The 25,411-nt window shown below is 44.1% G+C and overlaps 1 long non-coding RNA gene across 1 annotated transcript in view; it reads left to right on the forward strand.

The window, feature by feature from the left end:
- The window catches only part of LOC102555909 (uncharacterized), a 103,539-nt gene extending 82,846 nt beyond the window's left edge, over window positions 1-20,693 (forward strand). Inside the window, exons 5-12 of the long non-coding RNA XR_015675918.1 lie at window positions 8,377-8,444; window positions 12,756-13,379; window positions 14,347-14,667; window positions 15,160-15,280; window positions 15,687-16,021; window positions 17,258-17,425; window positions 19,443-19,604; window positions 20,363-20,693. This is a non-coding gene — a long non-coding RNA (uncharacterized LOC102555909). The remainder of the gene's footprint in view (window positions 1-8,376; window positions 8,445-12,755; window positions 13,380-14,346; window positions 14,668-15,159; window positions 15,281-15,686; window positions 16,022-17,257; window positions 17,426-19,442; window positions 19,605-20,362) is intronic.
- Window positions 20,694-25,411: the final 4,718 nt, after the last annotated feature.

Here is a 25,411-nt window from a genome sequence, read left to right on the forward strand (position 1 = left end):
TTCAGCTAAGACACGTAGTAGAAAATAGTTGACTCACAGTTTGAAGGAAGCTGAGGGTCTGGAGTTGAGGTGTGCCAGCCACAGCGTGGCAAGGCATCTACATTCTCCAACAATCTGCGACAGGCCTCAGAGAAGCCAGAAAGAGTCCAGTTTCCAACACAAGGAAACGGAAACACCGTTTGAGCAGATGGAATTCTAACCCACCCTGACTATCATTGTACATTTTGCATGTGTACCAAATTATCATACTGTACCCTACAAGTGTGCATCGGGAAAACAATTCCGAGTGCAGCTGCAGTGGTGATTAAAATCAGATAGGAAAACTTTCAAGCACACCACCCAGTTAGAAACTGAAAGCCATCACACATGAAGAGAAGGACAGCCTGAAAGACATAACCAGAGATGAGAAGTTTGCCCAAATAAGTTTATCCTTCAAAAACTATTTCCGACCAATACTCGGTCTCCTGAACAATTAAAATTTGTCACTTGAAGCTGGAGAGATGGTTCAGCACTGCAGTGCACTAGCTGCTCTTCAGAAGACCTGGGTTCAATTCCCAGCACCCACAGGGCAGTTCACAACCAGCTATAAACCACTTCCAGGGGGTCTGACACCCTCTTCCGGCCTCAGGGGACATCAGGCACACGTGAGGCAAAGATATACATGCAGGCAAAATACTCATACACAGAAAATAGAAAATTATTCCAAAAGTTCACTCACTAAATAATTCCAACAACATTTGTTTTCTTTCCACTCTCCCTCGCCTCTTCCCTGTGCCTTCCCTCTTTTTCTCTCCTAATGTCTCACTCTATTTTTATTTCACTTTTTTCTAACAGAGTATCACTATAGATCCTGCCTAGGGGCCTTGGACTGGATCTTCTCACCTCAGCTTGCCAAGAACTAGGATTGCAGGCACATGCCACCATGTCTGGCTTAGACTTTGTTTAGAGAAACATTTGTGGTTTTAAGTTCCATTTCTGATGAAATGTCAAAAAGAAAATCAGATGAGTTAGCTACACTGTGACATACCCACATGATGGCAGAGGGTGCTTTTAAGAATCGCTGAATTATTAGGAAACACTCCGGATGTTAAACAAGGTCAAGATGCAAAGGCAGTAAAGGGCAGTATGCCATCCGAGGCCAGCACTAGCTTCCACTGTACATGACTGCTCCTTCTCTCTTCCTAAGGCTTGGATCTACGTGAAAATTATAATACAAAATTAATTTTCCAATCTTTCCTAAAGTTGTGTTAGTTTGGTTTTTCTAAGCTCATATAATATTACTTCCAACAGTATCTCTTGGCCCCCAGAACCCCCTTGTTAAAGTAATAAGACAAAGAAAAATTGGCATTACAGTGTTCGTTCAGTAAATATATACATCCTAAATTTATCTCTTCTACATTTCTGTACCATGGTTTTAACAATTCACTATTTTAATACCATGCAAATACATGTTCAATGTTTTATTTTAGAATTTAAAATTTAGAAAATCTTTCTGCATGATGCTTTATGTTTGGTGCAGAGATCATACATTGGTTGCCTACGTTTAAAAGAATGATATACTCATATTTAAGAAATTTCCATCATATATAGTTAAATTTAATCATGCCAATTAATCCAAAATACTTTCTGTTTACTCTCTATATGAAATTAATATACTTGGCCATGTCCCATGCAAAGAGAACTGTATGTACTTCCTTTCCAGTATAAAAATGTAACGAATCAACATGAGATAGACCTTATCAAAGGGAGAAGGGGGAGTGGAGAAATGTCTCAGAGATTAAGAGCACTGGCTGCTCTTCCAGAGGATGTGTGTTCTATTCCCAGCAACCACATGTTGCTCGTGTAACTTCAATTTTAAGGGGCACAGATCAATTAAAAAAACAAGGAAGAAGGAAAAAAAAAACCTGTGACCATTTGAAGCTGTTCAACTCTCAACTGATTCCTGAAAGAAACACATCATTTATTTTAGCACAAAATCTGTTTTTTATTCTAAATAAAAAGCTCTTGCTGTTTTTTTGTTTTTGTTTTTGTTTTTTTGTTTGTTTGTTTTTGTTCAATGAACTTAAGAACTGGGATGTGTGATTCAGTGGTAGAACATTTGGTTAGCATTTAAATAGCATTACACACAGAGAGACATACAGGCGCTCTCTCTCTCTCTCTCTCTCTCTCTCTCTCGCACCTCTCTCTCTCTCCCTCTCTCTCTCCCCCCTCTCTGTGTATGTCTTTGTCTCTGTCTCTCTCTGTGTCTCTGTCTCTCTCTGTCTCTCAAAAGTTAATTAAGCCTTTAAGAATAGAGACTAGATGTTGAACACCAATGACGCAATGACCTCCCCGAGAGGCTCACAGAAGGCCTGTTAAGGCTGTGAGCACATCCTTGTGTAATAGGGAGATCTCTATCTGCCATGCCAATGATACTGTCATCCTCAGATGTCAGGAAAGCTGAATTAATTACAGCTTATTGCAGCTCACATCCTCATCTTCTGAGAGCAGCCCTGCACCATTTCACACATCTCTGACCATTAACTGTAATCTCTCCTTCAACTGAACACCATCCAAACACTGCCCATGGCGAGTAAATTACAGTCTGAGAATGAAGTGGGAGTTAACGATTGATTCTATGCATGGAGATGCCTACCAGCAGCTACACAGCAGAATGGCTGTTATTTGGTAAAAGTTGTAGGTGTGAGGTTTTCTGCAAACAACACAAAGTTTTCAAGAGAAACAGGAACATTAGTTACTATCTTCAGAGTTGGAGAACATTCTGGACTAGTATTTCAATCTAAGTCATTTAATCACACTAGTTAATGAACACAAATAACTTTTGTGGGGGCATGAAGAAGTGCTGGTCATGGGACACGGTGCCATGTAACTGGAACATGTTCTGCCACTGAGCTACAACCTAGTTCCAGAAATAAACTCTTCAGTTCCTAAAGCAAAGGTAAAACAAATATTATAGGTTCTTGAAAGTTTGATCTTTAGCAGCTATTTGAACCCCCACAAAACGAATTTTGTCTCTTAACATTTAGTGTGTGTGTGTGTGTGTGTGTGTGTGTGTGTGTGTGTGTGTGTGTGCAAGCACTTGTGTGTGTGTGTCCACGCCTGGGTCTGTGCAGGTGTGAGTGCAGATGTCCTCAGAGGCCAGAAGCATTCAATCTTCCTGGTGCTGGGGGCCACCCTTCAAACATGGGTGCTGGGAACTGAACTCCGGTCCTCGAAAAGCAGCTAGCACTCTTGCCCCCTAGCTGTCTCTCCAGCCACCACCCCTCATGCAGTTGCTTCTTTCTTTGTTTGTTGGAGCATGAAAAAGCAGGATTTGTGAGTTAGAGAAACCAGCTGTGACTTCTTGGGCGAGTAGTCCAATTGCTGTCACCTTCTCTATGTAGTAAGTGTTTGGCCTGACTAGCACTGCAGTTCACCTCTTCTTTCCCTGTGCATAGCTCTGCACTGTGCTGCAAGCTATTCGAAGTAAATGTCACTCTAGTTCCTTCATGGACAAGATATAAGTGAGTCCTTGAAAATCCATCCTATGTGATTTTAAGCAGTATTATCTCAATATATCCAATAAAACTCCCTTAAAAGTTGATACATTTTGTGGCTCAGTCATGTCCTTAAATGCATTTAACAAGCAGGGGCTTAAAGTACAAGTGAGGCAGAAACATACAGCCCAGCCTCTAGGCTCATACTAAAATGAAGAAAACAGCCTGTAATAAAGGTCTCCAAGTGAACACTGGAGATAGATAGCTGGCCTTCTCTCTGTGCTGAACATGTTAAATAGTGCATCCAAAAATATTTGAGCAATCTGCCTATTTCCCATCTGGTAACTTTCTCAACTGAGAACGGCAAGTTCATGTGAGAGTTCATCCTGAGTTCAAACATGTTGGAGCAGGTCATCCCCAGGGCAAAGGTTCATCTAGAGTTTACTTGGTTTTCTTTTTTTAAGCCTGAATTGGATAAAGAACAAATATACTAGTTGGAGCTATTTTACATTATGATCACAATGTTTCTCAGCAGCATAAATAAAAGTTATAAAATGTCAAAGTCCTTCTGCATTATGTCCTGGCATCAACAATGCTTTGGGAGGAGACCCCCAAAACACTGTCCTTACAGAAGCCATAGTTAATTTCATTTTATAGTATGTACAATATTTAAAGGAAAAACATTGTCGAATTTTATGTTGTATTAAACTATTGATTGAAACTGCATATCTGGGAGCTACAGTGGTGGCTCAGTGGTTAGGAGCACTGGTTGCTCTTAGAAAGGATGCTGGCCTGGGTCTCAGCTCCCACATCTACCATGGCAGGCTCACAACTATCCATCAATCCAGTTCCAGAAGATCTGATGCTCGTTTCTTGAAGCACTTATGGGTGGCTTAGTCACAAAATAAAAGTCTAAGGAAATAGTCATTTGCAACAAAATTACTGAGTATTTGGGAAATTTTAATTCGACAGCATTAGCCAGTATTAATTAAATCAGCAACCAATGTTACGATTTTTCTTTTGAGTAAAATCTTTGAATTAAAAACACTGGATTATTGGGCACAGTAGAGTACACCTCTAATTCCAGCAGTTGGGAGGCAGAGACATGGTGGATGATATTAAAAGATTACAGTTGTTAACAGTTCTGGAGATTCTAAATAACACAGTCTCCACGTCTTGGTGAAGACTCCTTGACAGTATCAATACATGGCCGAAAAAGAAAATGGAACCACTTCTTACTGAAGGAACATGCATGGAAAAGAAGGCAGAACCATTAACAGCCCATTCTCTCAGGAGCTGATGGAGTCCGGCCCCTAAAACCTGGCCTTTCCCACAAGGCAGCATTGACCATTCGAGAGGCTGGTGCCTGCCTTGACCTATCACCTTCCCCTTTGCCCCACATCAGTTCTTTGTCATCTCAACAGAGCCACACTGGGGACCAAGCTTCCAACACAGGAAACTTTGGCAGACAACCCACATACAAACCTCAGCGACTTCATCTGAGCTGTAAGGAGTGAACTCCAGATGCATTCTCTCTGTAGAGTGCAAGTGCACAGGAGAATTCAGCAAAGGGTTCTAAACCAACTAAAGTGCATCCTATTGTGTCTCAAATTCAATTGCCAAATGCAGTTCTTATCTTCCCAAGACAGCGTTGGATCCCTAAGAATGCATGTGTTTCTCTGGAGCATGGTGTATTGCCAATGAGTTTTTAATAGACAGATAACTTACACCGAGATGTTCCCTCACTAAATGCCTGGTGTTTACTATTTGCAAGAATCTGTGCTAAGGATTACAGAGGACCCAAAAATCGATCCGATTTTTGCCTTGAAAATGCCTATAGCCAGTGCGATAAATGTGAAGTAAATATAATAAATAGCAAAATTGAAATGATTTAGTGCCATTGGAAGAATAATGTCAATGACTTTGATGAGAAACATGAGTAACATGAGAAGAATACGAGCCAATCCAATAAGGAAAAAGGCTGAGGACAGCAAAGTAGAGCATCCTCTACCTCAGGGTTCTAAGATGCTGAACTGTCCACGAGGCAAACATTTCCAGATGGAAAGGCCTGGATTGTGCTGAGCAAAAACCAAGCAAAACTTTTCTGAGCATCCGGGAGGAAAACCAGGTATATTAGTTACTTAATGTTGTCAAGATAAAACACCATGACCAAAAACACCTTAGAGATGGAAGTCTTTGTTTTAACAGAAGGATAAAAGTCCGTCGAGGTGGGAAAGCATCACAGGAGACACAGGAAGCTGAGGGATCACATTCTTATCCACATGGGAAGCAGAGAAAGTGGCTGGAGGTAGGTAAGGCTACAAGCTCTCATAGCCTGTCTCCAATAAACCTCCTCTATGAAGGCTATATATAAGGGGTCTATAGCCTCTGCAAATCAACAACAGGGGGCCAGGCATTGACATCCCTGGGCCTAAATGAAACGGCTCTCACTTAAATGAGCACACCAGCCTGAGGGCAGGTCACACCAAGCAATGCATTTGTTGGATAACAATTACCCAAAGCTGTGTATTTTTACATTCACCATTTATGCATCTAATATTATACCTCTGAAAACCACTAGGCAGCTGGTCAATGTGTGGTAAGTGCTTGTAGAAACTGTCGGCGACCCGAAGAGAAAGGACTGAGCAGGACACATGGAGATGCTGGTTCTCAGAGATTCGGAACAAGTCTTTGGCTCCTTTGCACATGAATGATGAGCACCCCAGCTGCGTGGCACACAGTTCAAGGACAAGCGTTCTGGAGCAAAACCACGGAGGCCTCGATGGCTAATGAGGATGACACATCATCAGATCCCTGCCCGGTCAGATGCCTCGGTCTCTGGTGACCCTGACTGATTCCATCTGCTAGTTGCTTGGCTGGGTTTCCCACCCTCCTCCTGCAGCTTGCAGTAACTGGAAGGCCATTGTAAGTCCAAGCTGACAGAGCTTGTGCCTCAGCTTTCAGAGAGTCCTTAACAAAAAAAAAAAAAAAAAAAAAAAAACCCTGGGTTTTTTTCCTCCAGTAATAAATATGGGGTAATAGATGGTTAACCAAAGTGCTTAACTAATATAACCATGATGAATAGCAATACCAGGGTTTCATTGTTGCAAACCACAACTAAAAAAGTCAAATGACAAAGTCAGAGGCAAAGAATAATGACAGTTTATGCATTTTCATTCCCTGTTTCTTTAAGAGCTATTACATGTATGAGTGTGTGCACGGTGTGCGTATGTGCACAGATGCATATGCACAAGGGCATACATGTGTGTGCCTTCATGTGTACCTGCATGTGTGCCTACATTACATGTGTGTGTGAGTGTGTGTGTGTGGCATGCGCGTGTGCATGCAAACGAGGGCAGGGCATGCATGTAGAAGTCAGAGGACAACCTTTAGAAGCTGGTTTTCCCTCTGCCGTGTGGGTCCTAGGCTAAACTCAGGCTGTCAGGATCTGGCAGCAGGCATCTTTACCTGCTGAACTATCTTAGTGGCCTTAGTTCAGTAACTCTAAAATGTCTCTAAAGATAGAAAAATGAGATCAATATGGGAAAAAAGTACAAGAAAGCAAATCATTACCAAAGCCATATGACAGTATAATAAAGATATTAATGCTGCCAAACCAATCATCCTTTACTCTGACCAAACCTGGAAGGATAGGGTCTGGAATGGCAAAGTGTCAGGTGAGAGGACAGGGTTGGAAAGACAAAAGACAAAAGCAGTGGCTGGCATCAAAAAGTCTTGTATAAGCGAGTGATTTATGCCAAGCGAATTTATTAAGATATATACAAGTTGTACAGGGCAGAACAAGGTCAGCAGAGAGCTAAATCAGACAATGTTGGCAAAGAAAACACAGGCTACCTCAGGCACATCTGCCTTAGGACTCACGGTTACAGGGTAGAAAGCAAGGTTCCCAGGAACTGAAACCTTAACTCCTTTGAGGCCCAGGCCCAAGCCCCAAAATAGATCATGCCAAGTCTGCTCCTGGCCAAGAATGCAGAACGTTCCCTTTGTCCTTTTTTCAGAGTCTCTGAGAAAGTCTCAAGTTGGTCCAGCTCCCAACAATACTCAAAGTGTATCCAGACAGAACTCCTTCTTTAGATAGAGCTCATGTAGAACAAGCACCAAACAGCAGCACACACAAATGTACATTTGTGATACGTAATTATGTTTGAGCCTCTCATCAGAGGCCCAGCAAAGCCAGCATGTAAGTTTGCTTTCCCAGCCCAGAGAAGTAAAGACCATGCTTGTTTAATTTAAAATGGGGTCTCGAATATATAGCCTCGCTGTTCTAGAACAAACTATGGTCAAAGCTGCCCTGGAGTGCCTCAATTCTTCAGCCTCAACCCCCTGAGATCTGGGATTACAGGTACAAGTCCTCAAATCCAAAGAAATAAATGTCTTCCCTACCAAAAAGTATGCAAACTCCATTATTTTGTTTTAACTACAGGAAAATAATTGTGCAGGTTCGTGTCTTACATCATCTATAAAAATAAAAATAGATCACATGCCAAAATATGAAATCTAAAACTATTAGGCTTTAAGAGGCTATTACGGGGTTGGGGATTTAGCTCAGTGGTAGAGCACTTGCCTAGCAAGCACAAGGCCCTGGGTTCGGTCCCCAGTTCCAAAAAAAAGAAAAAAGAAAAAAAACCTATGTTTTTGAGTTAGGTGGGATTTTTTGTTGCTTTTCTTTTTCTTTCATTCTTTTTTGGTTTGATACCATAAACATGATCTATAAAAGTAAAAATTTGGGGCTGGGGATTTAGCTCAGTGGTAGAGCGCTTACCTAGGAAGTGCAAGGCCCTGGGTTCGGTCCCCAGCTCCGAAAAGAAGAACCAAAAAAAAAAAAAAAGTAAAAATTTATAGCTGAATCTCATCAAAATTTAAAACATTTTTCTTACAGTATCTTGGAAATGACTAAGGACAGAAAGGGAGAGGATTCCTTGCCCGTGTGTAAAGAATTTCTACAGAGTAAGTAGACGTAAGGACAGAAACCAGTCCAAGTAACTGGCCAGTCTTGGCAGCTGACACTGATTTTTATCAAGTAACAGCAGATCAGAAATCGATTTCTAGAGGTCAGACCTGAGAGCTAACCAGAAAATCACACGACATCAAATGGCTACAGCTGTTTACCCAACGACGTAAGACGTCTTGCTTAGGAAGCTGTCGCATGCACACGCATTGCCTGTTTCATCACGTGGTCTCAGCTGCCATCTCCAGTGACAACTGCCATTTCCAAGCTGACCCCAGCCTCACTGGAGGTTTCCGAAGGACATCATGGCTGCCTCAGTAGAGCCTTGTAGTAATCACTCTGAGTTTAACTCCCATGCAAGTTCTATGACCTCTTTCTCTTTCCACCATGACGCACCACCATCTTGGAGGGAAACATGCTAGAGGCAGGAAGTTCCCGATCATGTAAGAATGACCACAGAACTAACTTTTGAGTGGTTATGACCATCCGATATGTGGCTAGTAATGAACTAGACAAAGGTAAAAGGGTATGTCCTAAAAGGTATATGTGAGTTACTAATGAAACGATTAATTTTAGTTTTAACAATACACTGGCTTTTTTAAATAAATAAATAAATAAATAAATAAATAAATAAATAAATAAATAAATAAATAAATAAATAACCAACCCTCTAGAGAGGACTGATCAGGACAATTGGTTACCACTTTAATTACTCTTTCAAATGGGGCTATTCACACACAAGCCACAGCATGCATCAGGAAGTCAGAGAAAATCCTGACTTCTTCCACGCTTTGGCTCCAAAGACTCCAGCCCACAATGAGGCTTGCTAGAGTGTTTACCTGCTGAGCCGTCCTGCCAGCCTGCAGGTCAACCCCTACCAGACTCTCACATCTTGCATTCTGGTGTTTTCTGGTGGCTCACTGAGGGATGGCTAAAGCTAGAGCATTCTGGAGTTCTAGAAGCAGGAAATTTATAATGATAACCCAGGAGATCTTAGCGTTAAGGTAAAATTATCCTTTCTGGGGATATAACCAAACTTTGGATGTTTTTTCCCAGGTGGAAAAGGTATTTTGATAATGCCTAGCGTGCCTCACATTCCCTGAAACCCATCCCCACATGCTGACTTAGCAGCCTTGACCTATTCCAACCACCTAGGTAACAGGCCATGGAATCAGGGCTGAGGCTTAGTGACTCACCTATAGTCACAGAGCATGGTAGTAAGAGCGGCAAGATAAAACCCATGCCAGACCATGTGGGCTTGTCTATGTGACTCCGGCGAGCAGGCCATCTGATAGGTGTCTGCAGATGACTTTAAATGCTCTGCTGGACTCTACCTATGAACTGGCCACAGAACCGCTATAAGCAAAGGGGATCACAAATAACACAAAGCCCTTTCTAATCAAGTGTGGAGTTTTTTGCTTCTGTGCTTATACTCAGCCCCATCCTCCTGGCCCTCCCCACAACTCTACCCTCCAACCCCTTTCCCCTCCTTCTCTTCTCTCTTTCTCTCTTTGCCTGAGACAGGCTTGTCTCAAACTCCAGATCCCCCTGCCTCTGTACCACCCACACACCATGCACTCCATGGACATTTCCTTAAAGTCCCCTCCTTCCTACTTCTTCTCCATGTCTTCAGTGGTTCACCCTGTCTGTTTCTATCCAGTCGTGTGCCATGACCGTCCATCCTCCTTCCAAAGTTTCTCCAAAGCTAGATCATATACTCCTTCCTAGCCATCCTCACCCAGGCTGCAGAGATCCTGCCTCAAATTATCTTCAGTGGTTACTTCCCTGGAAGTAACTCCCTCCATCCACCTGGTTTCAGTCCGCACCCTCTCATCTAAAGCACACTGGTGCCTTGATGGGACCCTGTGATGTCAGCTCTCTCGTGGCACATACATAGCATAAGCAGTATAACTGTATTCATTGACATTCGAACTCTCTAAAATGACAAAGTTCAAAATGAAAGTCGACTTTAAAATATCAAACATCACTTTCTGTAATTTATGAGATGCTTCTATAAATTTGAGAACACCTTGTGTTCCTCCTCCAACCCCACTTCCTTTGGTTTTGTGATGTCATTGTTGTTTGTTTTTCAGTATACAGTAAACCCATAGCCCTCACTCATTCTCTAGGTGACCATATCACTCCCCCTAGTGGATAATGAGAATATTAAAAGTAGCCTTTCACAATTCTGCAGTGGTCTGAAACTGTCAGTAACAAAAGTAAATGGAATGTACTATATCAAGACTAGTGCTGATTCAAAACATCTTCTATCAATCTTTCTCTCTCCTCTCCTCTCTCTCTCTCTCTCTCTCTCTCTCTCTCTCTCTCTCACCTTCTTCTCCCCATCTCCCCTCTCTCCTTCCTCCCTCTCTCTCTCCTTGCCTTTTCTGTTGTTACCCCTTAACCTTCTGTTGATCATGCAACCCATTTTAAGGGAGAAACCATTCCTTAGCAGAGACACAGGTTCAGTGCCACAAAAAGGAGTACTCAGAAAAGCCACCCAGAGTCACGATAGGTCAGGGGACCTTCTCGGCTCACCCAACACATCAAAGTGCTGGACAAAGACAAAATGGTCTTGAACCTAGATCTACTACTGTCAGCAGCTTCTGGGAGTTACCTCACTGTGGTTAACTACCACACACACACACACACACACACACACACACTCTCACACACACACACATACACACACACACACACAAATAAATTGTGGAAAAACAATAGGACACTACTTTTAATTTTTTTCCTTGACTAACTTCAAAGCAGCAATTACAAGCCAATCAACTATATATTACTTGCAAGTCTACATCAAATATTAGGCAATTATAGCAGTCGAGTTCTTTACACAAACTTTCCCAGGTGAGCCTCAAAGCAAAATCAATCAATGGATGATTGACATGCTCAAAGTAAACTGGACTTTCTTGGTAGTAAAGTAACAATTTATTTAGAGGACAAACTAGATCAACATCTTTTCTGTGAATTGCTTAACTCCATGCTATTAAGATATAAAGTTAACATTATCCACCCCTGATGATTTGCTAAACCTTAGACTAGTTACCAGTGACTCATTCAGTAGAATGGTTATAGCAATAAATCCAGGTATTTAAAATGAAGATCCCAGTAGAAGAGAAGGTTATGGCACAGTTACTCAAAAGTCACTGTTTTGTGGCCAAACTGCTGTTAAACCTTAAGTGAGAAGACTACTCTAGCTACAGGAACAGGTGCTTACTAATTTCACCCAGTAAAGGACGCTTCTTACAGAGACTCAGTGTCACAAAAATGATGACAAAGCTGTATTAAGACGTTTACATACTCTAGTAAGTTACACACCTGGAGTGAATGTCTGCTCTAACTGGAACTTCTGTAGAGATATTCCATGCCTCAGTCCAGTGCTTAGGCCCTAAATACCAAGATAAGAAGGTTTATTCCAAAAGAACCAATGACACTCACTGTGACTGCACATGAACCAACCGACACTCACTGTGACTACCACCACCGATAACTCTTAGATGGTATTTCTTGGACCTCTCTCCATTTATTTAACAATTTACTTTACTGCTGGGTATTTAGACCTTTCCTTTATTGAATGTGTTATGTAAGCAAGACTATAATAGTCATGCAATTGTCACAAAAGGCCTTCACAGTTAGTTGTAGTAGCTTCCTTGAGATCAATTTAGCTTATAGACAATAAATAGCCAGAGGACCTAACAATAATGACCTTCCTATAATAATATAATCCAGCATTTTAAAGGTTTTTTAAAAAGTTATTTATGTAGATATTTTGTTTCATATCTTGTCTCATTTTATTAAAAGAAAATTACGCAAACATTATGCAAAGCCATTAAACTATTTTACTTCTACAGCAGTTCTCAGACAGGTAGCTGCCACTGAGACAGTGTCAAATATGAAAGAATTCAGGGAGCGGGGAAAATGGCTGGGTCAGTAAAGCAAGCACTGTGTCAGCATGCAGACCTGAGTCTGATCCCCAACACCAAGCCCAAAGGCTTGTCCAGCAGCGCACCTGTAATAGCAGTGCCGGGAAAGTGGAAGCAGGACGATCCCTGTCTCGAAATAACTCAGAGAGTAATCATAGAAGACAACTGATTTCAACCTCTGATCACCACACACACATACACCCTATACACATACACACCACACACACACACTACATACAAATTCAGCTTTTATCCAGATCGTAATTGAGGAACTAGAAAAAAAGCACACTTTTTAACATTTTAAATTGAATAAGTAGCTATAAAAACATTTAATCTATAAGTAAAATGTTATTCTTTTATATTACCCAAATATAGAAAATGTGGGTGAGTCCTATGCACTGGAGAGGGCATACTCTGGCTTCACTGCACAAAGGAGATGTTTTCATCAGTGTATTTTGCATTCAAGCATCACACCCTGCATAAGAATCCTCATACAGACTCCTGCTGACTAAAGGAAAAGCAAATTACTGTAGACAGCACTGGCTTGACTGTGTCCCTAAAACCACAGCTGTGAACACCTCCCCACCACCATCACCATCACTGTTGTGTGGTAGTCCGAGTGAGGGCAATGGGTCCTAATGGATTAATGCCATTACTAACGGGCGTCTAACATAGGACAGCAAGTTTTGTTCAACTCCCCTCACCCTCGACTGCCTCACTCCACCTTCTACCTTGGGTCAAGCAGCAAGAAGGTCTGGCTATACACCTGTCCTCCATCATGAAGTTTTCAGTCTCCAGAAGTGTGTACCAACCACTTCCAGGTGACCAATTTGGGGTCAGCATGAACTACTGAGCAGTACAGAATGAATGAAGGCACGAGATGACAGAAAAGACATGAATGACATCACACAGTGGTGGCAGATGGCCCTGCTCTTGCTGTCTCAGGAAACTATAACCAAAACTCACAGCAGAAATTATCTTCCTCAGATGGCAAAGACGGTGAGTGAAAGACTCATCTTTACCCCAAGCTCATGAATGCTTCTGAAAAGAATTAACCCTGCTGCTTGCAGCTTTTGGTGGGACACAAGAGGTCAGTGGTGTCCTGGGAAGGATAGCTTACTCTTGGGAAGCTCCTGCCTTTCCTCCACTCATCGATAATGATTTTAATGTCACCCTCCCTCAAAAAGGCCAGGCCAAGGGGATCTTAACCGTATAGGACAATAAGCCTGAGACTCTAAGGAACAACAATGATGGGTGCTGTGTGAAGGGAGAGTGGCATCTGGACTGTGTGTCCACCACAGGCGACTCAGCAAAAGTTGGGCGAATAAATGATCAGGACCAGTGAGCTTCCCTCTATTTAAAAATTTCTTTCCTTGTGGTCCTCACTTTGCATAACATATCATGCAATTCCTGACTACTCAAGTCTTCACTTTCCTGTTAATTGACATAGACTTCTTTGTCTTGAAATGCTGAAATTCTTGAAACCAACTCAGAGCAATCTTAGGGAAAGATGTGCCAAAGTGGAAATGTTTTCTACGTGGTAAAACCCATGGGCAGCGGCCATACATAAATTTAGAAAATAAGTGCTATGTTGTGTGTTGTTTAGCTTCGTTGGGTTTAGCGACTAAGATATAACATTTACATTTTTCCCTGTGTGGTGCAACTACAATGAACCCTGTAAGAAAGTTGGGTAGCTTTTACAATCATAAAACAGTAAACTCAGACAGACCACAGTACACATGCAGAAAGATTCATTGTAGCCATACATACATTTAACAATTTGTGAAAAGAGAGGCCATGCCTTTGAAAGGGCAAGGAGGGGTACCATGGGAGGGGTCGGAGGAGGGGAAGGGAAGGGAAAATGAAGTAATTATATCATACCCCCCAAAATTAAAACAATAATGAAAAATATATAAGAACTCGTGAAAACTAAATGGCCCCAACCTTCATTGTGTTACTTCCCCAGGGCACCTGAGCCCAGAAAGAGGAGGCAAGAACTTTAAAGGGAGAAGCTGCTGCGCACAGGGCAGCTCTGCCTGCCAACCTCCAATTAGTTCTACAAACCTACAAACAAAAGAGAACACCCCCAGCCCCCAGACTTCAGAGGAAAAAGCAAAACTGTACACCACACATCAAGAGGTTGGCAAAAGGGACTCAAGTGCAAAATCCAAACAGGGAGAAAGGATTTGTTCCCGTCAGCCATCATGGGAATATTGTCAGAGGGGAGAGAGAGAAGGCGAGAACGAAGGGATGCCACAAGCGTCTGACTTGGCCTGGCTTGTGGACGGTGAGTAACTCTGATGGCCACCATAGGTCTGAGATGGAGCCTTGAGCCGCACTGTGAATTGGAGCCATGCCTTTGTAAAGGTTCCTGTGGGCACCTGCCAGTCTCCACAGTTCAGGAATAAATAAAAAGGCCCATGAGATCTGAGTCAAAGCTGTGGTGGGAGATTCCAAACAAACCACTGGGAGAGAGGAGCTTGGTGCCTCCTGCTCGTGTGTGACTCTCATGAACTCCAGGCGTACCTATGCTGAAAAGAGTCGGGCCGTATCCATTTCTTTCTCACGCATGGAGCGTGACTTCCTTTACTGAGAGCACCTCTCAAGTCTCAGGAAAGTTTATTTCATGAGGGACTCTAGGCAGCTCCTGTGTGGGTAGCAGGGCTCTGGCAAGCTTTGCCCTTCTGCCCATTCCCTCTGACTTGCTACAAACTTTAGATTACATTCCTAGAGTTAGCCACCAAGGTCTATTTGCTTATCTAGCCACTTCCTCCTCCAGAGGCTGACTACCAGGGTCCAGCAACCAAGACTACTGGCTACCCTAGTTAACATCCTGATCAAGCTACAGCACCGAATCCTAGCCCATCCTAATACAGACTCCCCTTTTCACTTCTTAAAAGGTAACCTGCAAGGTCATTTGTTGCTGTTTTTCTGCCTGAGTCAGAAAGCTGCCAGTTTAAAACACACACACACACACACACACACACACACACACACACACACACAGAGTGGGGGGAGTTTATATAAACAGGTGTTTGGTGTGGCTTTTGCCTAATCTGGAGGCAAAAGGCGGGAACCCCTGCTGTGTTGGGGGGAGTGGGGAGGTCTCCTTGAACTTCAGATTGGCTTCCATCAGTTCAGTGCCTCTTCAGCTTTGAGCTATTCAAATTCCCTGAAAAGAGGGAAGATGGTTGGTTGTGAGCTCCACCTCACAGTTACTTGTGGAGGGGGCGGTCAGAATAAAGTACCATGGTTTTAAGTCTCTGCGTGAGATAAACCCTGTGACTGTTTCCATACATTTTACAGCTTGAATGACTTGCATGAGTACTATTGAAGCTATGTGGAAGATACACCGTATGGGAACCAAAGAAAATCCAGAAGACTAGGCAGGAGGCTAATTAAATAGTCCATACTAAGGTGATGGGAGAGGTCAAGTTGACTGCAAGGGCATAGCCTGAAAATGGAAAGAGAAAGCATTGCTTTATTCTGCGTTGCTAAAACAAAATACCGCAAGCTGAGTAATTTATGGAGAAGAGATGTTTCACCTTACAGCTCTAAAGGTGGGAAGTCCAGGGGTCAAGGTGTTGTCACCTGAGAAAATATTTCATGCTTCACTACCTCTGGCAAACAGTAAGTGCAAGGTGAGGCCAGCATCAATTTTATCACAAGAACCCATTCCTGGTAGTAATGGCATCTTCCCACTCATGAGGACAGAGACTCATGAGCACCTCTGTAACATAAATGCCAAGACCTAGCCGGGTACCTGGGCAAGGGTGTTTAATGGAAGACACGTTCATGTTGAAGGGGCAAACCTGGGAGTCTGTAGTTATGCTACATATGACAGCTGGGAGCCAAAGAGACCTAGTGCCTCAAAGGGTCAGCACTCAGAAAAGAGGAGATACCAAGAAGGCTGTAAAAATGTTCCAAGAAAAGGCAGGAAAACCTCCTGAGACTCAAAAGACAAGAGTTTCCAGAACAGCACTCATTGGCTTAAGCACCACAGGAGGATGAGTGTCCTGACTGACCATAGAATTCAGCAGCCCTTTGAACAGTTGACCGAGGTCCCTGAAATGAGAAAGCAAGTGTCTGAGCAAGTAAATGCTTTGACAAAGCATGCTCACACATCTACTCAGTAACAGGTAACGTCACCTTTCCCATGGCAACTGATTCATTCATTCAGGGACTTTGAGAGAACACCAACTTTAAACTAAAAGAAATATTTATCAGTGTGCCACTGAGCTGCTCTAGCACAATGGCAGAAAAAGAATGATCCAGTGTTCAAAACAGAGCCAAGGGCTCTTCAAATCTAATGGCCAGGCCACAGCACCTACAGCAAGCCCAGGAGCTCAACAGCAAGAAGTACCCACAACACTCCCTTTGTTCTCTTACAGTAGATGATTCCCACACAAATAAAGAAGCCCAAAGGCCCAACCGCTGAACTGAGCTACTGTGTGCAGAAGGCCAGCTATGGACAACCTTTGCCTTTCATTTGATTTCTTTACAAGGTTGTCACAAAGAGAGCATGAGGATAGACTTTTATAAATTTGCAAATTATCTATTTAATTTATTACCGATGTGTGTGAGATAGATAGATAGATAGATAGACAGACAGACAGACAGACAGACAGACAGACAGACATGGTGGGGTGGGCTCCTGTGGAGACCAGAGGAATACTTTGCCAGTAGGTTTGACCCTTGACCCTTGACCTGGATTTTAAAGAGAGCAAGCAGCCCTCAGGCTTGCCAAGTAAGTGCCTCTACCAGCAGGGGTGTGGGGAGGAGGTCGGGGACTGAGAGGTGAGAGCAGGAGGAGGCATGGAGGTGGGAGAGTCACACATCAGATCACCAGCCTTTGTTGTTTGTCTGTTTTCCTTTAGTGAGCAAAAATGACAAGAAATCCCTAAGATGGTCAATGTCTTTGGAAAAACCAGTTTAAAGAATCCCTTACCATCCTCCCAATTTTCAGCCGCTGGCCACCAAAACAGTTGCACTGTGCCTATGGCTGCTCAGTCAGTGCCAAGCTTCTGCCAGGCCTTTTTGACTAGGTAAGGAGATTTCCTCAGAAGAGGGGCAGACAACTAGCAGGAATGGAAACCTAGAAAGATGAGGGCAGGAAGAAAGATTGTTGCCGGGCAAAGAAAGGGAGGTGGGGAAGGAAGCATTGGGGCCCGCCCTGCCCCAACTTTTAGAGTTGTGAGAGGTGGGTGCAGAGCTGGACATATGGTTCCTATGAGCCCAGGTATCATCCGTTGGATTTTGGTGTGTCCGCAGGCATTTAACCTCCTTGGAGAGGGTCCCGCAGTGGGTGCGGGTGGTCATGGGCCTGGAGTGCAGGTGGTCCCGCCTTACCCGATACAGTCTCTGAGTGTTCCCAGGACTAAGATGCGCTGCAGCCTTGGAGCCGAGCTGGCCATCACCGCACTAACCAGGTGTGTGTCCTGCGACAGTGCGGGGCTCAGCTTTGGCCGGCTTTTGGATGCGCCTTCCGGGAGGATCACCTGGTCAGGCTGGAACCACGCCCCCTGCTGGCCAGCCGCGCTGCTGCATCCAGCACGGAAAGGTCCGCAGCACAGGTCCGCTGTGCTCAAAGGCCTTTCTGTGAGTCCCTCACCGGGAAACCTAGGCAACTAGCTGCTTTTCTTAGTCCCTGCGGAGTTCACACAGCAGGTAGTTTAAAGCTGCTTAAAGATCTTCTAACTCAGCGTCTGAGACGAAAACTCCAGCAAGGCGAAAATGATGGAGGCCAAATTCTCGCTCATGGAGCCAGGGAAATTCTATGCCACCCAGGATCACAAAGAATCTATTTTCTTGTAGTTATTACTACCAGAGTACGGATAAATAGGATCCCCACACCCCCAATCGCGTGCGCGCGCGCGCGTACACACACACACACACACACACACACACACACACACACACACACCACACATTGATCCTTTGTAGACCCTTGTTTGTGACTCTTCTTCTCTTCCTGGACTGACTTGAGGGAGGAAAAAGATTAGAAGAGATAAAATTCTGTTATAAATAAATGAAAACAAATCATACTTTGCATCTTCCAGGATGACTTCTGATGTTCACGAACTTTAAATGGCCCCTTGCCAAATAACTTAATGGTCAAACACAGCTGAGGTTTCATTTCTCACCAGAAATTAAATGTACTATTTGTTTATAATTAAATAAGTTTTTATGTACTGTTCCAAGCATTTTGCATTTTTAGATTCCTTAAAGCAGTCCTGCTAGACAGGATTTATTATCTGAACTTAACAGTTGAGGGGCCTAGGGGAGAGGTGTGTGTCTCAAAGCCACACAGGTAGAAAGAAGTTAACCTATAAAGCACTGAAAACCAGACAGCCTAGCCCAGTGCTCATGCTCTTGGCCAGCATACTAAACTGCCCCCATTACCCATTAGCTGAACTCTCCTCTGATTTGGTTTAAGTGTCTCAACAGACCTAGAGAGTGTGCACCACTCTCTTCCTTTTAAAGACAGAGTCAGGGTAGAGCTTATTCCAGGCCACAGACATCTTAAGTGGAGCTGGAAGGAAGGGAAGAAAAAGAGGAAGTCTGACCTTAGGGAACCAATCACTGTCCAGTGAGAAAAAGCCATTACTTGGGAGAAGTGTGAGGCTTTAGAGTTTTATTTTCCAGTACTGAGACTTGCATCCCACCACCCCATACATTTTAAGCACTGCCGATGCATTATAGCCCAGCCTTTTGATAGCTTTTGTTTTGAGACCAGATCTCTGCTTGAGCGGGCTTTAAACTCAGGCAGTCCTTGAACTTATTGTCCTCTTCCCTCAGTGTCCCAAGTAGCTGGACTTATGCTAAGGGCCAGCCCTTCCTAACTTTCAAACATTGAACCTGTGAGCTTCAAGGTCAGTACATTGTCCTTCCTTGGCTCTAATTGCCCTTTGAGTAGCCCTCCCCTTAGTCGCCCCCCCCCAACACCAAGCCATTGTAGGGGCCGGTGACCAAGCTTAGGCTTGGCCATTTGGCCCATGGCAAGGATGACTTGTCCCAAAAGTACAGCTCCTCTTAAGAGTCATACTTTTTTGTTGCCTCCAGGACACTTTAGGAAGGGAAGACCAGGGACACCGGTGGCATCAAATCCTCCATGTGCTCGTTTGGCAGACAGTGTCGCTCTGTGGAGAGGAACCATGAGCAGGGCCACGACCACACACACTGCTTGGGTTATCTTCCTTTATGACTGCTGCTTCTTTATCCTAGGTGAGGTGAGGCCTCTCTTGTGCGATGGTGTAAGTTTCTAGAGGCTTTTGAGGAGTCCTGACTTAAAATAATTTTTTTAAAGAAGTCGTCATTAGTGGATTTAATGGGTCAGCATTTGAAAAGATTGCTCATTGGGGAGGGGCGAGCATCCTAGGAGGAGCATCAGGATCTAAAGGGACAAGAGACACACCTGCTCTTTGGCTATCAGACTACTGAGTGAGTGGATCTTCGTGAATTGAAATTTCCTCCAAAGATCTTATGTTGGGAAGGCTACAACCTTGGTGCCAGTCACAGAGAGGAACTTGTCTCCTGGAAAGAGACCTCACACACTTCTCACAATTTTTCTGACTACCTTGCAGGAGAGAGTAGAACTGAACTGATTATGGTGGGCTGAATCACACCTTGACCAGGACTGCTTGGGGGTGCATGCATCTCTCCTCATTAAACATAAACCTCATGTCAGGACCTCGGAAATGTCAGGACCCCAGAGATGTCACTGGATCCCAGAGATGTCTGGACCCCAGGGATGTCACTGGACGCCAGGGATGTCACTGAACTCCTGGAATGTCACTGGACCCTGGCATGTCACTGAAGCACTGGGACGTCAGGTCCCCAGAGATGTCAGGACCCCGGGGATGTCACTGGACCCCTGGGACGTCAGGTCCCCAGAGATGTCACTGGACTGCTCATCGGTTCTTCTCCCCATTACACTCACCTAACCACCTCTTTCTGATTTGCACTCTTTGCCATTTTAACAGACCCATTGAGGACTTGCAGCCGAGATCAGCCTGTTTGGGCTACCGATGCCCAGACTCTGTCTCTAACACCTCTGGTAACAGGCGAACCCACACAGTATGGGACCCTAAAGACAGTCGGCCATTTGGATTTGCAACCCTGCCAAGGAGGAGAGGAGGGCAAAGAGCTCTGGGAGAAGAGAAGTGGAAGTGAGCATCAATATTTAGATGCTGTCCTTCAGCAGCCTGTCAGGTGACTCTGTGTCAGTGATCATGAAAGAGCTGAAGGTGAAGTTCCGGCAGAACTCAGCCATGGTCAGCAGATACTGGCCATATTTCTCGGTGTGTGAAGCAGGTAGGTTTTACATGGTTAAAAATATACTCATTTGGAATGTGTTCCAAACAACTGGATATGTAAAACCATGACTTCACTGTCAGTCAGCAGGCTTCGGGATTGAGGGTGACAGCTTGTTGGGAGGGAATCAGCGATGCAGAAGCCAATGCAAGCAGGGGCACTTGTGCTTTTACACACATGCTGGAGAGACCTTCAACTGCACAGTGAATCTGTGACTCCAACAGGTCCAGTTTGACACCCTAGTCTCTCCCACGCATGTGCGCATCAAAATTCTGATTTAATAGCCACGCTGTGGTACTTACCTCTCCATCTCATGGCCCAGATGTAAATAGAGAAATTTTACATCCATACAAGAACTCATACACAGACAGGAAGAGAAAAGAGGAGACTCTTTAATCTCTAGCGATCTATGCTGCAGTTTGAGTGTAGCTAATGGTCAGAATCACTCCACCAGTAGGTGGCACTATGGCACTAAATATTAGAGAGACTTGTCTGCCACAGGCCTTACAACTTGGTATTCTGGTCACTAACTCTAATAAAGCTGTGCAATGCTAGACATCTGGAATGGCGTGGGCTAGGAAATCCATCTGCAGTCGTTTCTTCCACACTGCTCGAAAATTCTAATTAGGAGATTTACTTCACGGAACATATTAATTAGGAAAACCTTCATGGCCTCCCTACCTCTGACTCCCCAGAAGATGAAATACTAAAAATGACTAATTCATTCTGTGTTATGAAATATTATTATTCTTTTGTGGAACTGAAAGTCTTTTTATATCAGCAGGGCCATGAAGCAGGAGTCAGCCATTGTTTCTTTTTCTGTTTGGTTGGTGGCATGTTTGTTTTGCTTGCTGGGGACTGACCTGGTGGCCTTAGGGAGGACACAGGATCCACACACACCCTCTACCAATAATCTACACTCCCAGCCCCTGTGTTAGCTCTCCAATTCAGATCTGACTTCTGCTTGGGCTCTTTTATATTTTCATATCTCAGAAGCTGGCCTTACCCCTATCGACTCATGGGACACTCATTCTCAAAGCCCCCTTGTTTCTAGAGTTAGTAGGGTCAGAACCCGGAACCTGAACTGAGCATGGTCAGAATCTGCCTAGTGGTAGTGACCTACTCCCTCACAGGGCAAAAGAGGGGAGGGCAGCAGCTGAGGCCCAGCTGCAAGTCAGTAGCAGAGCGGATGAATCAACCTCTTGGAAGGTCATGGCTCCAAGTGGGCCTGAATGAATGAATGGGGCTGCAGGAAGGGGACGAGACAGACTCCAGTAGGGCAGGAATAAGTGAAGATCGGCAGGCTTCCTTTACCACTCCTACTCTAACCACAGTCCAATACCATCCGCCTAGGTTGGTGCTAAAGTTCCAAAGCACCATGCTATAAATCCTTTTGCTTGCCACTTCTAGAATGTTCATTTAGCATAATGAGGCTCATATTATAGAGGATCGTTCATCCCAGGCAAGCAGATACAGCCCAGAGGCCAGTGTGTAGCCTTCTCCACTCATATTCTCCTCATACAGCAAATCAAGGGGAGCAGAAATGGCGGCTCCTAGATTTTGATTGGCTCGTTTGTTTATTAGCACGGTGGCCTTCTCGATCTCGATAAGCTTGTTTTATGGGCACTAGTCTATCCGGGCTTGTTTTAAAATGTTATGGTTCTGCTTTGCCTTTTCAAAAAGTAAGCACCTAAAGTCCTTTTCAGTCAGAAAGTTTCAGTGAATCCCTCTGCCTGCTCTGGGGAAGGATAGTTAGAGGCACGAGAATAGGCTCACCCCACCCTGACTCCCACCCCAGTCCTGGCTCTTCTTGTCTTCCTGGCAGACTCCCAGGGGTTTCACCATGACTGACAGACCTGTACCCACCTTTCTGAGAAACATTGCAAGCATGATGGTCAAAAGACCGCACCTCAGGTCCACCCTCCTTGTGACCTACTGTCAAGTAAGGCTTGCTTTGATCAACATTTTCAGCACTGTTTGTGTTCTCTGCGCCCGCTGCAGCCCTGCACGATCTGATGCTCATCTTCAGGAATAGAGCTCTGGGCATAGGAGAAGTCAGCACGGCTGCATACACTTTCCTTACTATCCTGACCTGGTTGTAGATTGAGTTATTTCAAACCCCGCACCACGCGTAAACTCACTGCTGAGGGCCCATCCCTGCGGGCCTCTCTTGGCGTGCAGCTTTCTTCGTGCTTAATCAACAGACTCTCTGAACGCAGTTCACTCCCACTCTCCCAGAAATGCTTTCTGTGTCAGACCCAGATGCCAGGTTCTGGCGTGGCTCCCTAGGCTGCGCTGCCAGCCATGTCAGGTCGTGTCTCTGTATTTAGTGATGCCGTCAGGAAGCCAGTCATATGGGAGCCCCCCACCTCCTGGGGAACTGTGGACAGATTCTCTGGGGAGAGTTATTTTCCAAGCTAATAGAGGTTTTCTTTCCTCCCTTTGACTCATCTCAGAAACTGTTTAATATTCATTTTCGGGGCCCTAAACTGCATTTAATGGTTTGTTAATGTAGTAATATCTAACAGTAATGGCTCCGTGGTTCTCCACCTTCCTAATGCTGCCACCCTTTAACACAGTTCCCCATAAAATTACATCATTGCTACTTCATAACTAATATTGCTATCATTGTGAATTATAATGTAAATACCTGTGATTTTTTTTTTTTTTTTTTTTTTGGAGCTGGAGACCGAACCCAGGACCTTGCGTTTGCTAGGCAAGCGCTCTACCACTGAGCTAAATCTCCAACCCCTACCTGTGATTTTCAAATGGTGTTAGGTGACCCCTCTGAAAGGATGGTTTGATCCCCAAAGATGTCTCGACCCACAGGTTGAGAACAGGTTTAGGAAATGAAATCTTACTCACCTAACAGGTGTTTGCCGGGTACACTGTTTTAAGTCTTTAAGACAAGAGGTAAAAACTCGTTGGCTTTAGGCAGCTTACATGAAATGCATCTTAATTAATGTATTGTTACAGATTAAAACACTACGTGAAAATTTGATGAGATTGTGATATTTCAATCTGATTTGGGAGATGTGGTGAACAAGTTACACTGGACACTCACACACATCTTTAATTTTAAATTTATTTAGTGTATGTGCATGAGTTTGGAGGTCAGAATCCAGCTTTCAGGAGTGGCTTCTCTCCTTTTACCTGAGGGTCCTGGAGATAGAAGTCAGGTCACCAGGGATGCTGCCAGGAGTCTTTATGTGCTGAGCTCTCCTCTTGGTCTCACGCATTCGTCTTTGAAAGGATCTTAACCTCGAGGGTAGCAGTTTGTATTTACTTGGGCAAGAACTAGGGAGTTGTTATTTTTGTTTTGTTGTTTTGTACTGGAGATGGACCCCAAGTCCTCACATAGATTGAGCACAGACTCTCCCATTCCCTCCTTCCCTCCACTGCCTTGAAGTTTTCCGGAGACCATAATAAGCACATTACTTAAGGTCCACCGCTGTGACATATGGACGGATTCACTGGTCTTTCTGGATTATTTCCACGTGGTCCACTTTTGTGTTTTAGTTTTACTCTGTCGCTGGGCTTGTCAAGGTGTTGACAGCCCCTCTGAATTCCCACAGAAAAGTAGGTGCTAAAAAAAAAATAGATATAGTGTTATAGACATGGATGGCCTGTAGGTGGCAAGAGTGAGCAACCACAAATCTGACTAACTCCACCACAAACCCAGCCGACTGACTACCTCATCAGAGGGCTTCCCTCGACAGTTTGCCCAAAACAACATCCCTGAAGTCTCTCAGCCCCTTATGTTTTGTCCACAGCGTTTCTCAGTAGTTGATGTTATATGATATTTGTTAGTTCATTGCCAATATTTTTTCTAAGCTAATCTTTTCTAAAAAATTACGCACACCTAAATTTAACACATATGTGCCAGTGCCCCAAGACTCATGTGGAGATCAGAGGGAGGACAATTGGTCTGGAAGGTGTTTCTCTCCTACCCTGTGGCTTCCGGGATTCAAACTCAGGTCTTCAGGTTTGGTGCATTCATGTGCTGAGCCATTTTGTCAGCCCTTTATTGCCTCTTTCTTTCTCCTCAAATTTAATCCTGACCACAGGGTCTTGATTTTGTTCATATTGAACTAGGCCTGGAAAACCGTGCTCAGTGTATGGGTAAAGACGAACGGCCACTGGGAGGGAAGAGCTAACCAACTGAAGGGCGCAGAAGCATTTTAAAGGCATACTTTAAGGAGTCTGGCATCATTTCTCATCAGCGGTAAAGGCATCCTGCCACTGTGGAGAGGAGAGATGTCTTTCAACACTTGTAAAGACGTGTCATTAAAGATCAGTGATCCGCTAATGGCTAACTTGACCGTTAGTCCATAGGTCAATGGGAATACCCAGATGCGCTCTGCTCCTGGCATGCAGATGATGCCTGGTTAAGCAATGTGTTTCCCGGATCTTTGTAACAGAGTTTCCTGTTCAGTGTTTATTGCAGGTGAAACAGGCTGTTCTAAGTCTGAGTTACCTTTGCTTCCTCACGAATGAGCTTACCCTAGTCAGAGAATGTGGCAGAAGGGCCACGCTCGGTAAACTTGTAGCTGTGGCGGTGAGTGTACAAATTGATTTGCACTCCTGTCTCTCTTGCAAAATATTCAGTAAATATTTGGGCCTCCGAGCTATGTGGTGTTGCAAATCTGATGTGTTTACAAAACGGAGGTCAGAGCTCCCACACACAAGGGTAGAGCAAGTAGACACAGCCTTGGAAG

The sequence above is a fragment of the Rattus norvegicus genome, chromosome 2, assembly GCF_021556685.1.
Source record: "Rattus norvegicus strain SHRSP/BbbUtx chromosome 2, alternate assembly SHRSP_T2T, whole genome shotgun sequence".
Lineage (NCBI taxonomy): Eukaryota > Metazoa > Chordata > Mammalia > Rodentia > Muridae > Rattus > Rattus norvegicus.